General features: G+C 50.1%; 1 protein-coding gene across 9 annotated transcripts in view; it reads left to right on the forward strand.

Moving 5' to 3' along the window:
- Window positions 1-4,845: 4,845 nt before the first annotated feature.
- Window positions 4,846-14,568, forward strand: part of SPIN1 (spindlin 1) — a 77,629-nt gene continuing 67,906 nt past the window's right edge. For 2 of the 9 annotated variants that reach the window (XM_088019106.1, XM_088019114.1), the window contains exons 1-3: window positions 5,758-5,845; window positions 7,171-7,243; window positions 12,892-13,056. The gene's annotated coding sequence lies outside the window, so the exon portion shown is untranslated. Of the gene's footprint in view, window positions 4,940-5,757; window positions 5,846-7,170; window positions 7,244-7,537; window positions 7,558-12,891; window positions 13,057-13,264; window positions 13,448-14,568 lie in introns of those variants that run through there. The other 7 variants (XM_088019109.1, XM_088019107.1, XM_088019110.1 and 4 more) reach the window with 7 other exon arrangements.

The raw sequence follows: 14,568 nt of genomic DNA on the forward strand, positions 1-14,568 counted from the left end.
GAATTTATTTTGATCCTTGACATAATCTTGTAAGAGTAGGTAATAAGAATTTAAATGGCCCGATGTTCTGGCATTTGAGCCCCTTCACAAGCCCTATGTCCTAATAAATCCACATGATCCAGTATTCCCAGAGCAAGTCATACTTTCATCTATAATCAATAGCTGCTGAGTCCTTACTGTCCTTCAGGAGGTATATTGATAAGGACAACAGTTCTTGTCTCTGCCATCTGGACTTTATAACGGGGGGGGGACAGGCAATACACACATAAACGAATCAATACTGTATGTGATTGCAAAGGAGAATCAGTGCTCCCAAGAGAAATAAACAAGGAAGTACGTCACAGAGAACAGAGAACAGAGAACAATCGACTTGTGCAGGTGGTCATGGCAGGCTTCTGAGGAGACATTTGAGAGCATTTATTTGCCTGCTGTGTAGAGAATGACCTGGAGGGGCACAGGAACGAACCAGGGGAGGAAGCTGCCTGGTTGACCAGGTGGCTGAACTCTGCTCCAGCCGTTTCTGTTGAGTCCTTCTTTCGGCAAACATGTCCCTCGCACCACGTGATATTCCCTCCATGAACACGAAGTGTAAACGTTCTTGTGGCTGTGGACATAGTGTCCCCTGCAGAGGCTAATGCGGTGCCTGGGCTGTTTGACATTTGTCGAGCCAGCGGGTGGAAAGGCTCTTCTGGTTGCTTCTTCATTCGGCAGGGCCCTGACAGTTTCAGTTGTTTGAGAGAAGCCTGGAGGGGGTGGGGCGCTCTAATTTGTGACTTTGCTGAAGCTCCAGGAGCAAGTTATTAAGCCAACGATGTGCGTGGAGAGAGACAGCATTCCTGAGAGGAGGGTCCTCTGGCCCTTCTTGTCCCACTGCTGCCAGACTTCCAGGGAGAGGGGATTGTAACAGGCTGGCTCCCTCTCACTTTACAAGGAAGAAGCTTCTGTGTGGGATCTACCTGGTCCGAGGCTTCCTGGAAAGCAAAGTATCCAGGCCCCTCCATTCAGAGTGGAAAGGGAGGGGATTTACACCCTCCCCATTGAGGTGGACCCTGGAGGGCCCTGGGTGTGGGGAAAGGGGTCAGGAGCCAGGGTCTAGGCCTGGGACTGTGTGGCCCTCTAGAGCCTGCATTAGCATCTCTGGAGAACCTGAGTTTTTTCCTGATGAATTACCTCCCCTAGAAGAGTAACATCTGCACTGAGGTTGTGCAGCAAACCTGGGAAGCCATCTGTAGACCACAAATGGTGTGCAGGATTCTCACTGAACTCCTCTCTCTCTGTTCTAGTCCAGGCAGTGGACATACAGCAGAGTACGGAAAGAAAGGGTCTTACAAGAGATCAAGTGACAAGACGGTGAGAAGAGGCTTGGAGAATCCATCCCCACCCATTCCAGCCTCCAGGAGCCCTGAGCAGGGTAAATACCTGGAGAAGTTCCAGGCAGAGGTGACCCTGCCCCTTTCTGAGCTCTTCTTACCCCTCCCCCCATTTCTGGTCCCACTGCCAACCAGGCAAGTGAGCTCTGGTCACCTCTGCACTGGATTACAGTGCTAGATCTCGCACACCCTTCTGCAGAGTGTGTATCAAGGTGGCTTTCAGTCAGAGATCTAGCCCCAGTGCCTCATCAGGACCAGCGCAGAAGAGATGCCTCTGTCCTGGGAAGGCCACCGTCTTAGCAGGATTCACCTGCTAGGGCTGCCTAATGACCACAGCCAGAAATCTGGAGCCACAGGTGGGAGTGGATGGGCCGCCCTGAGCTCCAATCGTAAGGACCAACGTGTTAAGACATGGGAGAAGCCCGAGTGTTCCCAGTTCAACAGTCTTTGCCCCCACTGCCTGGGGGTAGCGGGCTATTGGGCCAACGGGAAGATGACCCAGGTATCCAATAGGGAGAGAGCATCCCTACCTACAAGACGACTGGTAGCTCGTCAAACTCATCCACCTAGAGGCTAAACTAATACAAAGAATTATTCCTGTCCATGGTGTGTATGATGCATGTTGAATACTTTTTGCTGTGTTGAACTGGATTATTTTATAATAAATATAACGTGAAAAGGCTTCTGAAGGTTGGTTTCTAACACAACAAGGTCAGTGGGGTAAGTACACCAATACACCAAGGTTTGCTGTGGGTCTAAGCTCACTGCACTACCTTATCACAGATGTATTCATCTTTAGGGCAGAAATGTCCTCTCCCCAAGTAGGAGTCCAGGGACCCAGCATTAAGAGACATATAGCCTTAGGGGCACCTGGGTTGCTCAGCTGGTTAAGGGTCTGGCTCTTGGTTTTGGCTCATTATCTCAGCCTTGTGGGGTCGAGCTCCGTGTTGGGCTCTGCAATGGGTGTGGAGCCTGCTTAAGATTCGCTCTCCCTCTGCCCCTCCCCATGCTTGCTCCATCTCTCTTTCTCAAGTAAATAAATCAAATCTTAAAAAAAAGAGAGAGAGAGAGACATAGGCCTAGTAGAGGTTGGAACTATTAACATGCCAATTTATATTTCCCAGCAATAAAGTTCCTGCAGGAGGAAAAATATATGTAGGCTCATCTGACCTAATCTCCAGATGTCAAGTGTGGTTGAGAAACTGTAAACAAAAAAACTGTATCTTTAAGTTTCTGGAAATGCTTGGTTAGCAAGTTGGAAGACGGCAGGGACTGCTTACTGAGCATCCCATTCTAGAGATTCATGATGATGTAACTGGGGTTCCACTTTTCCAACTTGTTATTTTGAAAAATTTCAGTTTTCCAGAAAAGTTGAATTAGACAATGAACATACATATACCCATCACTTAAATGTACAAACTGTTAACATTTTGTTACACTTGCTTTATCTCTAGATAAAATATATCTGTTAACTGAACCATTTGGAAAAAAGTTGTAGCCACCAGGACTCTTCACTTCAAATAATTCAGGACACATCCCCTAAGAACAAGGGCAATGTGATAGATGTCACCACACTGAAACATTTAATGGTAATTCAGCAATAGTCTCTCTGAAATATTCATATAAAAGTCTTTCAACTGTCCCCCAAATCTCTTTCACAGTTTCTTTCCTTCAAAGTGGTATAGGAATCGGGGGTCATGTGATGGGTTTGGTTGTGGTCTCTTACGTCTGGCCCTGATTCCCTAGCTTTTCCGTTTTTTGTTTTTTTGTTTTTGATAATGACTTTTTGAAAAGTCATTTTTTGAAAAGTCATCAAACAGTGGAGCTGTTTTGCACAGTCTCTCAATGGATTTGTCTGATGTTTTTCCCTTTTAACTAGAAAAAATTTTGGGCAGACTTACCTGGGTGATGTAAAAGCCCATTTTTGACATTCAGCATGCTAGCGTTGCAGCGAGGTTTCTGAGGGGGAGGGGCGGTGAGATACTCCTGGCAGGAACGGTGGTTGCTCAGCAGGGAGCGAGGGCGGCCCTTTCTGACAGAGGGTGGCCTGTGCATTGTTGACAGCTCCCAGTGATCATCACTAGAGGCAAAACTTAACCCGGAGGTTCTCCAGGATGGAAGGGATAGGAAAAGGGATTTGGCTTTGTCTGGAGACCATTTTGACTGTCATAATGTCGGAGAAGGTGCGTGCTACCGGCATCTAGTGGGCAGAGGCCAAGGATGCTGCTAAACATCCCCCTTAAAAAAGAATTACTCAGCCTCAAATGTCAACAGTGGCAAGGTGGAGACACGGGGCGTACAGCACTGAAGGTTCCGATCGGCCGCCTCCTTGGCGCCTGCCTGGGGCCTATCCCTCCTGGTTCCTGAGCTGCTCCATTACTGTCCGCGCCATAAACATTAAACACAAAGCCACAACCTTCCAGCGCTTCCTCACCGCTAACTACAGTGACACACTTCTATGTCTGTGTCTAAATGGGCTCTGTAGTTGGCCTGTGAGGTCCCGGTGCACGCCAAGTGTGTCACCTGAGATGAGCCTTAATGGCTGGAGCAGGCACGTATCAGTCTTATTTGGGAGGAAAGGAAAGCTGCCAGTAAGATCCCGCAGAGCATTGCTAACCACCAGTTGTGCCGCAGGCCAGAGCCCAGAGCGCTCTCCAGGAGTCCTGTCATCTGACCTGACAACACTGGCTGAGGTGCTTTCCCACGACACGGCAGTGCGACTGCACTCGAGGAACCACGGCGGCTGTGACCTGCTGCTGGGGGCGGGGGGAGGGGAAAGCTCCTGGCTCCCGGGGTGTGAATGGTGAGCGCAGAGCTCCAGGCGGGGGTGCGGGGGCTTGGTTTAGACTCCGGGTTCAGCCTTCAGGTCCTGCACTCAACTCAGCAGGAGTTAATACTGTTCTCGCTTCCTTCCTCCCGCAAACAACCAACAAAACACTCAAGGGGCATCTTGGGTGAAACGAGTCAAACGAGTTCACGGGTGACCGTGGGAACGCCTGGCTCCCGATCTCGGAGGAGAGCTGGTCGACTTCTCTCGTGCGTGGTGGGGGCCAGGCTCTCAAGGTCACAGATGGGTGGGCGAGGCCCGGGTCCCGGCGGACAGGGGCGCGGGTCTGCAGAGGTCCCCTCCCCCGCGCGGCGGGGCAGGTGGGTGGGCGACGCCCGGGTCCGCGCGGACAGGGGCGCGGGGTGGCGGCGCAGTGCGGCGGCGGGTCCGCGCGCGGGAAGCGGGCCAGCGCTGGAGACTGGCGCCCTGCCCGGCGTGCGGGCTGCGTCAAGACGGCCACAGCTCAGCCCGCGGACGCCCCTACCACCGTACCCGGCCTCATCCACCCCGGCGGCGCGCGCGCTGCAGGACGTCTTGCGGCTTAAATCCCAGAATGAGAAGGGCCGGTCAATCCGTGAAAGTCCTCCCACCAAGCGAAAACGAAACTTCCCAGGATGCTTGACTTCCGGCGCGAGCCGAGGCGCCCCTGGCTCCGGGGCTCCGCGCCCCGAACACCGCCCCTTCCCGGCGCGCACCTGGGGTCCGGCCCCGGGCCCCGCCCAGCTGCCCCCCGCGCCAGCAGGTGAGACGCGCGCCAGGCCCCGCCCCTCGGCCCCGCCCCAGCCGCCCACGCCGCCACCTGGCCAGAGCGGCGCCAGGTCAGCCCTGCTCGGTCCCGCACGCCCAGCCGCCAGGTGAGCGGCGCCACCCCAGCGCCCAGGAGGCCCAGCCCCGCTCCCTTCCTCCCCACCCGCCCCGCTGCCAGGTGAGAGCGCCATTAAGCCCGCCCTGCTCTGTTCGCCGCCAGCCCCGCCACCAGGTGAGCAACTCCACGCCCTGACCCGCCGCCAGGCCCTGTCCCGCGCCGTCCCCCCCCCCCCAACTTCCCGGCCGCCAGGTGAGTGGCGCCATTCCCCGCTCCGCCGCCCGCCAGGTCCCGCCCCGCCGCCGACCCTGGCCCAGCTTCATCCCGCCCCGCTCTCCCCGCCGCCAGATGCGCAGCTCCAGGCCCGGCCCGCCGCCCGCCAGGCCCCACCCAGACGCCGGGCCCTGTCGCCTCCGTCCCGCCCCACCTGCCTCGCCGCCGGTGAGTCGCGCCGGGCCCAGTCCCGCCTCTAGCCAAGCCCGGCTCCCAGGCCTTCTCCCACCGCCTGGCCGGGCCCCGCCCCGCTTCCAGGTGAGCGTCGCCGGATCCACTCAGGGCTCCAGGCCGCGCCCAGCTGCCCTCTAGGCCCCGCCCTGCCGCCAGGCCCCACCCGCTGCCTGCGGCGCGTGCGCAGTGCGGCCCGTCGGGCCGGGCCCGGGCGGTGAGGCCGGCGCAGTCGGCGGGCGCAGTGCGCGTGCGCCGTGCGGCCGGGGGCGGGCGGCGGCGGCCGCGGAGCGGAGCGGGGGCGGGGCGGTGCCGTCTGGCTCGGTCGGGCCGGGGCGGGAGTGCGGCGCGGGACGGCAGGGCCCGCGGGCTGCGGACGGCGGCCTGGGCGGCCGGCAGGTGAGACCCGCGCGCCGCGGTGGAGCGGGCGCCGCTCGGGGGGCGGGGAAGGGGCGCGGGCGGAGCGCGCTGCGGGGCGGCGGCGCCCGGGGAGCGGCGGCCGGGCCGCGGCGCATTGTCCGGGCGCGGGCGGCGCCTGCACAGCGCCCCCTGCCGGCCGGGCCGCGGGGCGGGGGGCCTCGGGCTCGGGCCGCGCGCCTTTGTTCGCCGCCCCCGCCAACATGGCGGCCGCCCGGCCCGCCCGGCCGCGGGCCCCGCGCGCTTTGTTCCGCAGGCCTGGGCGCCGGCGGGCGGGGGGCGGCGGGGGCGGGGCGCGGGAGCGTTGCATAACCCGCCGGGCGGGGCGGGGGACGGGACCCCCGGGCGGGGCGGGGCGGGGCGGTGGGGGGAGGGGCGGGGCGGGGCGGCCGCCAGTCCTCCCTCCCTGCGGGCCCGGGTCGCCTCTGCCCCCTGCCCCGGCCAGGGTCCGCTCGTCGCGCCGCGCGCCCCCGCATCCCGGGTGACCTTGAGCGCGCTGCGCCCGGGGCGCCGGAATGAGCCGCACGACGCGGAAGCTTGCGCAGTGCCCGGGGTGGCCTCGCGCGCCTCCTCGGACCCCGTTTCGGGGCTCGCGGTGGAAACGGCCGCGACGGTGGAAACGGCCGGGAGGTGGGCGCCCCGCGTCTGTTGGTGCAGCGGCTGGTCTTGGCGTTGTGGTCGGGGCCCGGGTCTGGACGGGGAACTGTGCACGTTGGGGCGGCACACGCGGGTTGTGGGGCTATGTTGGCGAGTATGTCAGGAGGCAGAGCCCGACGCCCGCAGCCGGGTGACGCGCCAGGAGCCGGGGACCACGGGCCTGCCGAAATGCCAACACCTGTAACTTTCTTCTGTTGGAATTTTCTGGAAGGAACTCTGCAGTCTACAAGGGTGGACGGAGAGGGCAGCCACTGCCTTCTGCATAGCATGTTAGGAAATGAAAATGAAGCCTGCCCTTGGGTGTTCCCAGGGCGGGCCGAGTTTGTGAAGGCCCTTCAGAGGTGGTGACCTTTCAGACCGGGCCAGAGGAAAGGGGGAGGCTTCCCCCAGCCTTGGTTGATGGGCAACATCCCCAAGTTGTGATCGCCAGAAATCGACAGAACGTTCGTTATGAGACTTGATAGCCAGTAAAGGTCGCACAATGTGTTGATGTCAAAATTATAGATAGTAGGTATTAGTTTCTTGTGAGAAAATAGAATTTGTTTTTCATCTTGAGTAGCGAAGTGATGTTAAGATGGTGCTAAATGGGGAGGGCAAGAAAAGGACTCCTAGTTCTTTATGTTTGACTTAGAATTTTTTTTTTTTTTCAGACTTTGGCTGAACCTAGGAATTTCACTAGTACTGCTCTGTTGATAGTACCTTCAGTTTCCAATTCGGAGTACGGTAACAGTATTTACTTAGTTTTGGAATACCTGAAGTGGTGTTGCTTAAGATAGTGTTTTTTGTGATGGTAGTTCTAAGAGATGATACAGGAAAAACAAAAGGGTTCCTTGGTCACCTCAGTTTGGGAAACAGCTGTGTTCTGTCTGCCCTTAGGGTCAGAGTTCAGTGCATCGAATTAAGAGCTCTGAGAAGTAATTGTGGTACCGTTTCCATCGTTGGCTGCCTATCTCTTTTTGTTTTGTTTTGTTTCAGCACCCATGAAATCCAGGTAACAATGAAAAGTTGGTCATTGCTGTCCTCACAGTGCATCTTAGGTAATGGTACCTGTGCCTTCATTGTGAACTGGGAGGTTGGTGTGGTTTGTGAGTGCCTGTGCATCTCATGGACAGTATCTCAAATCTGGCTTAGTCTTAAGATATGAGAATTATTAATTTGAAGTTGTAAGTGGAGAAATTTAATTACAGTGTTTTCACTTCCCTGTGACTTCACCTGATTGCCCACACGCTCATGACTTGCTGCACTCCGTAATTGTTAGCGTTTTTTCTGGTACATTAAAAATATGTGGTAAGGATATTGTTTCTGAAGAATTAATCACATGGGTTATTTATAGATTAAAAATAATGCTGTTGAGTATTTCTTCTGGTTTAGTTGTTAGCAGAATCTTGATTTGCTGAGAAAGAGCAGTTAATACGTGTCTACATAAATACTTCCTTCTATTTATTGATGCTTAATTAAATGGTTTTTTTCCCCCCTGTTCCTTGAATGAGAAGAACTTGGAAGAGGGAATCAATTATTTTGCCCAAGTATTTTGTTTGATTTGGCAGACAGTATGGTGTTGTGAAAAGGCTATGGGCTCTGCACTTGGCCATGGAGATAGCATGGCCTTCAGCTCTGGAGAGTCTGGGTGGAAATCCAGCCCCACTCGGTACTGGTCTGAAGCTACACAACAGATTCCCCCCCCCCCCACCTCGTGGACTTGCCATTTCTCAGCTGTAAACTGGGAAGAGACGTGTCCCATGAGGATATGGTAAGAATTAAGTGGATTTGTAGGGTTCCCAGTGCAGTCCTGAAATGCAACCGCCACTGCCAGTCATTGTTGATTTCCTTCTCTTCCTGCTTTTGAACTTGGCTGTAGTTACTAACATGATGTTTTTAATGTTGAGGTGAACAGTTTGCTTAGTTGTGCTCCAGTATTCAGTGTAATTGTTAATTCTTTGTTGGGTGCTTATGGCTTTAAAATTGCCATAAGTTCTTACTAAAACGAGCCATGTATGGGCATAATACATAAAGATGTGCCCTTGTAGACCTTACAGTCTGGTAGGGAAGGTATACATACACGTGATGTGGGAATTCGTGCTGAGGGCATCTGGAAGAGAAGGCAGTGCTCCAGCAGGGTCAAGAATGTAGAGCAGGAGAGCAGAGTCGTCCAGGTGGAGGGGCAGCAGCAGCAGAGGCAATGTGGAGGGTGTTTGAGACCACCCTGGATTTGAATCCCAACCACAGATTGCCCCATCTTAGCGTTTACTTCTATGAGTGTGTTTATCTGTTGAACAGGACGAGCACACCTACCTCATCAAGTGTAAGCCCCTAGGGCTCTGTAGTAGGTGCCCTGTGGGTACCGATGATGGTGATGATGACATTACTACTGCTGACACCACCTGTAGTTTGGCATGGCCGGTGTGTGTAGCATGAATTTGGGGCCAGATTTTACATAATCTGCATACCCCATCAAGGCAGCTGATGTTTATCCTGTGTGTGGGGAAAGCCATCCGATGGCATTAAGCAGCATGAAAGGTGCACTGAAGAGATCTGCCAGAGCAGGATCTCTAGTCTAGCCTGTGGGAGGTGATGGCTGAAGTCATTTGGGACAAAAGGGGAATCGGTCTGGAGTCACTAGAATGTTAAATGTGTTGAGTTTTGGGGACGGAAGGGGTGGAGGGAGGATCCGTTCTACATGGGTGTTTTATCCAAGTGTTGACAGTGTAAATAGAGAGACTAGTAAAGCATTATTTATACCATTTTAGATATTTTTAGACTGTAGTAATGTTTTTTAAAAAAATAAGGCAGGGACTTCTGGCTGGCTCAGTTGGAAGAGCATGTGACTCTTGATCTCGGGGTTGTGAGTTCAAGCCCCACGTTGGGTGTAGAAATGGCTTAAATAAAAATGAAGGTGGAACGACTTTTTTTTTTTTTAAACTTAGATTGTATTTGTTTATAATAAGTTGCTCAGTTTGCTTATAGTTCTGTCCTTACAATGTAGGTGTAATTTTTGGACCCGTTTGTGGCCTACGTGTTTTTATCTATAAATGAGTTCCATAGTCCTAAATATATGAATCTGTATTTACAGATCTATATGTGAATGTATGTTTATATATTAACTAGTTGTATGTCTTAGTTAATGCTAATTAGTCTGGGTCCTGGCAAGTGATCAGAATGTCCTTTTTCCTGTGTACAGGGTTGGGTTGTTGTGAGTTCCTTTTTGCTTTTTTCTCTTTTGAAACCACTGTGGACCCATGGATTTTTGTGTATTCAGGGTGTTTTAATCAAGTAGTCCTCATTCTTTTTCCTCAGCTTGTCCCTCACTTGGACATGGTGCCGTCCCTTCAAGCTGGATCTCTTCCCTTGGATGCCACTCCATTAATCTTTGAACCATTTCTTGCTTTCTGGTACTAGATGTCTAAGACTTTGTGCTTTCCTGATCAGCTAGTTCTTTTAGCTCCTTTTATTGGGGGATGGAATATAGATACCAAAATCTGGTGCAGTGTGTCCGTATTGCTACTGGGATGCCTCTACTTTCATTGGACAGATGTGGGAAATACATAACATTTTATTTTGTATTGATATTTTCAATTTAGATTTAACACTGCAGGTTTTTTACTTTGAGTTCATCCTTTTTTCTCTAACGTTGAAGATTTGCATTCTTTGCAACATTACTTCCCTTGTTCTGCAGTATATAAATGTTTGAAAACACCAGTAACAATAAAGTATTGGTTTGTATTTCATTACAGTTCTTCCGTTCTTAAAAGTTCTTAAAATGCATCCACGTAAGAGTGCACTGTTGATGTTCCAAATTATAAAATGATTTGAAAATATTTTTTTCTGATACCAGTTTAATTTGGTTTATTTATATGAAATCTTTAGGTTTTAAGGATTGCATTAATTTTTTGTTTAATGTATTTTTAAAGTTTTAGTATGTAAAATGTATATGTAGTTCAAAGTCAAAGTTGTGTTAACAAAGGTATGTTCATGGTCCTTCCATTGCTGTCTCCTGCACCATTGCCATGGTGCCCCCTTTTTATTTCTGGCTTATTCTTCCAGTGTTTCATTTTTGCAAATAGAAGCACGGACGCATATTTTTATTTCCTTTTCGCTTTTAAAGACGGTAGAACTCAACACTGTTCTTTTTTACTTAATATATTCTGGTGATTGTTTTACATAAGCTCTTTTCCATTCTTTTGTGCTTGTAGTTTCCTAATGATGAACATAGGTTGTTTATATTCTATTGCTGTTATAAAGGTTGCTGCAGGGAATAACCCTGTGGATATGTTTTTTTGTATTTGTGCACGTTTAGCTTTAACACAGTGAGATTTTTGGGTAAAAGATAACTGAAATTTGTTTAGTGTAAAAAAATTAGAGTTTAAAAAGGTGGATCTCATTATGTCACCCTTTTACTTAAAGCTTTCAGTGGCTGTAAGTACTGAACTTAGTAACATGATCTCAAGGGCATACATAATTTTTATCCTTTGGCACCTCAGCCTCACCTTAAACCACGTCTCCCGTTGTTTTCCTTGCTTCAGCCATGCTTGTCATTCTCCTGTGCCTAGCACCTTCTCCACAGGGCATGTGGCACTGGTTCTTTTTCCTCTGCCTGGAATGTTTTGTTTTTTGGTCCTGTTTCAGTTCTTCCTAGCCTTCTCTAAGAGTTTGTCTCCAGCATCACTTTTTCATGAGATTCTTTTTGCGTGAGTTTGCAGATTTTCATGATAAAGAGAGTAGTCTAAAGAACTTTGTCTATCACACACTACAGCAGCCATCAATTTTCTGAAGTTCTTGAGTTTTTTTCTTGACTTCCCTGTAGTCAAATTCTCCTATTAGAGATACTGCTGTCCTTACTGCTACTTCAAAATTACAGTATAAATTAACTTAGTGAATTTTCATTTTCTCTAGGAGATTGAGCTTCATGAAAGCAGAGACTGTTCCTGTTTTTGCCTGTAATTACTTTTCTGGTTCTCAGCTCAGTGCCTGGGTTGTTGAGTGCTCAAACCCTCCTGGGCAGTTGTCTAAGGAGAGAGATGGGTGCTGTGTAGTTATGTCTGGTCTGCTCTATGGGACAAATTGAAAGTTGTGTCCGTTCTGTTGCCTCTGACTTTGGTCTTGGAGCTGACCACACACATGGCCCAGGAGGTAGGACTCTCAGGGAACCTGGGGAAAAGATGGGCCACTGCAGCAGCCTTGCAAGGGCAGCCCTGCCTGGCCGCAGTGAGGGGAACCAGAAGGCCAGCGGACGCAGGCTACACATGTGGTGCCACATGTGCCGCACTGTCTACCTGCTGTACCAGAGCCCTCTTGTGGCCCAAACCAGAACCAAATGGGAAAGGAAGTTCTGGGGAATGTGGTTCAGTCTAGCCACGTTAAAACATTACAAAACAAAATGATGAGCTCAGGGTTTTAAATGCCAACTGGGGTTCCACATAAGGGACCTGAAAGTTTCTGCGTCTGCCCTAAAAAATGCAAATTCCAAATTTGTAAGCAAGAGCATTGATTGATAAGGAGTGGAATCGTAAAAATTGGATTAGGAAACGTATGGTCAGATTCCAGTTAAGCTGGAGACCTAAATTCTGTGCTACCTTTGCCAGTAGAAGCAGCTTTTCCAACCCGTGTGAGGAACTTAATCTCCTTTGCGTGGCAAACCTGTAATTGCCTACCCTTCCCCAAGGATCGTCCCAGCAGGCCCCAAAGTAGGAGGTATAGACAGTGTGACTCATGAGATCCAAAAGATTGGTTTGCCACTGTATAGGTGGGACCTGGGGGTATTTGTGGGAATGGATCTTAAGGGTGTTTGATAATGGTGGAAGGGACACGAAGGTGGGTTAGGCTGAATTTGTTGATATGGGCTTTTAAGTGGGCATTCTGGATCAGTTGGTAGCTCGAGGGATTAGAGTGCCGGTTGATTGCCTTAAACAAATCAAAAGGTCGTCTGTCTAAGCAAAGCTGAGATGACAGAACTGTCTTGGTATATAATGGAGGAAGGCTTAGAGAGATTGGAATGTTGGAGTGGCTTTGTTGTGAAAGACCTGCTCACCCATCCTGGGAGGATTCAGAGGTTATGCCTTATATTGCGGTTGCAAAGGGAGCCCCAGTATCCTACAGAGCTCTGGTCACTCTTCTCAGTGGGAACTGCAGGATCCGTAAATGCAGTGATGATAGTTGGTTCCTGGGGTGGCACGTCTGTGGAATGGTCTTGTTTTCTTTTATTATTTTTTTTAAAGACTCATTTATTTGAGAGAGAGAGCGTGAGTGGGGTGAGGGGCAGAAGGAGAAGCAGACTCCCTGCTGAGCAGGATCATGACCTGAGCCAAAGGCAGATGCTTAACCACCCAAGCGTCCCATATTTATTATTTTTTTTAAAGATCTATTTATTTTTCTAGACAGAGCGAGCGAGCAAGCAGGGGGAGAGGGAGAGAGAATCTCCAGCAGAACCCCCCCCCCCACAGCTGATCATGGAGCCCAACATGGGGCTGCATCCTGCGACCCTGAGATCATGACCTGAGCTGAAATCAAGAATTGGACGCTCAACCGACTGAGCCACCCAGGTGCCCTGGAATGGTCTTGTTTTAATTTAGAATTAATGTTTGGGTTGTATCTACCAGTAATTTCTTTGGTTTACTTCGGTATTGTTTACTTCTGTAAGCTTTTTCCTTTAAATTGACTCAGTGAAAGAAGTGATCCTATCATGTACTTCCATTTATAATTACTTTTCATAATTTTTTTTCTTAAAGATTATTTATTTATTTGTCACAGAATGAGAGAGAGAGAGCGCACAAGCAGGGGGAGGAGCAGGCAGAGGGAGAAGCAGAGGCTCCCCACTGAGCAGGGAACCCGATGTGGGACTGGATCCCAGGACCCTGGGATCATGACCTGAGCTGAAGGCAGATGCTTAACCGACCGAACCACCCAGGCAGCCCACTTTTCATAATTTCTAAGGTATTAGTCTAATAAAGTAAGATTCATCTAAAGTATATATAGTTTTTCAATACATTATGTCATTGGTGGGGCTGTAGTTTGGTAGAACTTTGTTGGAAAGTAGTTTCATTATATTTAGACACTTTTCAAAAAAAGATTTTAGAGAGAGAGTGGGGAAGGGGCAGAGGGAGAGACTCTCTAGCAGACTCCCTCCTGAGTTTAGAGCTTGACACAGGACTTGATCCCAGGACCCTGAGAGCATGATCTGAGCAGAAACCAAGAGTCCAACACTTAACCGACTGAGCCACTCAGGTGCCCCTGTATTTAGACATTTTTAAACGTCCATAGTGTGTGGCTTAGCAGTTCCACTGATACGAATTTGTTGTATAGATACATTTGTATGAGTTTGCAAATCTGCATGTGTAAGATTTTTCATGATAGTATTTGTGATATGACAAATTTGAAACACCTGTCCAATATTGGGGTTAGGGCAAAATAAGTGAATTTTACATAGATACGCTGGAATGTTGTGTCACTATTACAAATAAGAGGAAAATTTTACTACACTCTGTAGGAAACAAAATATTTAGTAAGAAGCATGTTACAGAACTATGTTCTGTGTGTGTGTGTTTTAAGATGTTTGTATGTCTTTGTATCTATGCTTTTAAGTATTCGCCGGAGAGTATGTTGGAGTCCCAGCAGGCTTTTATAAGTGGCTAATGGCGGGGGTGGGTGGGCGGAGGAGGGCGGGAGGAGGGCTCTGGCTGACCCAGTAACGGCTGGGCTCTAAATGGCTTAATCTGGGTTCACAGCAGATCTGCCTTCTGTTTGAGGACTGTTGACTTCAGAGTCTTGCTTTTTTTTTCAGTGTGTGTGTGTGTGTGTATGTGTGTGAAATGTGTAGAAGTAGTGGCACATTCATGGTCTGTGACACACTGACTGTGGAACTATTCATCGTGAATTTCATTTATGTGGTCACTAGAGTTGTAGTTTCATGTATGAATTGTACTATTCATGGGTCTTCATTCTCTTGTTGATAAAGATTGGGATGTTCCCAGTTGGAGACTGTTAGTTCAGGTCTCCCAAGAACCAGAGGACAGCAAATTTGGATCAGGTGTGTGTGTTTGTTTACAAGATCTTAC

Source organism: Eumetopias jubatus, unplaced genomic scaffold, assembly GCF_037043125.1.
Source record: "Eumetopias jubatus isolate StellerSeaLion01/CBP00866 unplaced genomic scaffold, mEumJub1_p1.0 scaffold_15, whole genome shotgun sequence".
NCBI classification, from domain to species: domain Eukaryota; kingdom Metazoa; phylum Chordata; class Mammalia; order Carnivora; family Otariidae; genus Eumetopias; species Eumetopias jubatus.